Below are 1,927 nucleotides of genomic sequence, written 5' to 3'. Positions count from 1 at the left end.
GCAACTAATACCAAGACATCTATCGGCCTTTCAGTCCCTGGCATTTCGGCGTAAAATTTCGCTTTGTTTGTTTCATAAATCGTATTATAACTTTCCAATGCTAAGAATCTCTGTCTTGCATCCGCCGCTCCGCATTTGACGCCGAATTTTAACTCTCCGAGTTTACAACGCCTACACGGTTCCACAAACGCATTTAATAAATACTTTCTGCCCGGCACCATTGCATAATGGAAGGTGCTACCTAATTCCATAGTCATAGAAGAAGACGCGCTTGCGTTCAGGCAGTTATGACAGCGTATTTCAGAAACTGAAAACATTCTGTCCTTGCATCAAATGAATCCGGCCTTTCTGAGTGCTCTCCCTTCATTATTATTCCTTTAATTTCATTTTTTGTGTATGCATGCTCTATATTGTTCTTAATGCGTAATTTTATTGCTCTGACTTTTTTTGCCATCTTTTTCACTGTCCAGGGTTGATTATGCTGACATTTTTATTTACTTCTTGAAACGTATTAACCATGAACCCATTTCTTTTGTTGTCCTTGTGCATACTGACTCCGTAACTCGACTATTGCGCATGTTACGAACATTTGCCTCTCTCTTATGTAATGTCCTAACCTAATTCATTTGTTCAGACTTTAAGGCTGAACAAATCATAAATTATGATAAATCATAAGAGATACTTTGCTGAACTGAGGGACTTGGTAGATCAGCCAGTAAAGGCTCTACAGACAACAGAGTCTTCACTTCCAGGAGGTTGTTCGCCTCCAGTATATCGTTCATGCTGCTGCAAACAGCATCGACCGAATCATTTGTGCCACCAAGATGGAATAGTTGTCTCCATATACCTAAACTGTATTAGACCCTACTGGCAAAGACCGCTGATAAGGACGCTGAAATCACAGTTGGGGGATACGAAGAAACAGCTTTCGCTTGGTTGCCACAACGCTGCCCAGCAGATCACTTCAACTCTGTGACGCGTGCGACTTTGCTGATGCAGGATCATGCACTGAACTCCTAGTTAAATTTCATGTTATTTATTTTATTCCGCTCGCAATTTAGGTGTCCCGCTGATCCTTGTGTGCGGTCTGATGGATGATGGGAATGTTTCATGCAAATCGTTTGCATGGACGGCTTATTTATGTTAATGAAGTGAAAAAAAAACAGCATGCTCTTTGACCAATGAGTACTGGTATTAATACTAGAATTGTCGGCAGCTTTCCCAGCATGGAATGCTGCAGCTCTATGTCATCTTCACTCTAGCAACGAGCATGAGAACTGGATGTGAATTCTGACTTATATCCAGACTTTTATTCCCAATGACAACCTATAAATCGACGTCGCACCCAAGGCATTAGCTTGACTGCGTGTGTTCTTACGGGCTCCGTTCTCTTCTTTTTTTTTTTTTGCTCTTTAATTGCGAGCCTTCACTCTGTTTTCTGCCTTGAGCCGTCACCCTGTATGCGATCGAAACCTTGCAATGAAGGCCGTTGTGGCCAAAATTGACGAAACAATAAACACTGCTCCATGAAGCGAGGCCGTTATATAAGAACTTAATGGAACTCCCGTTCTTTCCCATATGGTTGCGTTCGTGGCGAGGCTTAAATGTCAGTAGTGCCGCTCCGAATTGTCCTGCACTGGTGAACACGGCGTGTCAAGTGTCACGCGCAAGGCCTCACTAAGCGCTCCATCAGAACAACGCCCTGTCGCCATTGACCAGTTGACGTGGCTACGTGCTGAGAAATGACATCACAAAGAACGCGAACAGGACGTGCCTGCAATAGTCCTTCTCAATGGTAGCACATTCTGAAGTGTGAAGCCTCGACTTTTCATTTGATAATAAAGAATATCGAACGGTATATGACAATGTTTCTCATTTCCTTGATATTGGAGCGCAAGCACTTGGTACCGCGTCTATGTTGTGCCTC

Source organism: Amblyomma americanum, chromosome 3 (genome assembly GCF_052857255.1).
Source record: "Amblyomma americanum isolate KBUSLIRL-KWMA chromosome 3, ASM5285725v1, whole genome shotgun sequence".
NCBI lineage: Eukaryota > Metazoa > Arthropoda > Arachnida > Ixodida > Ixodidae > Amblyomma > Amblyomma americanum.
The sequence above is the reverse complement of the archived record's forward strand: the minus strand, read 5'-3'. Positions refer to the sequence as shown.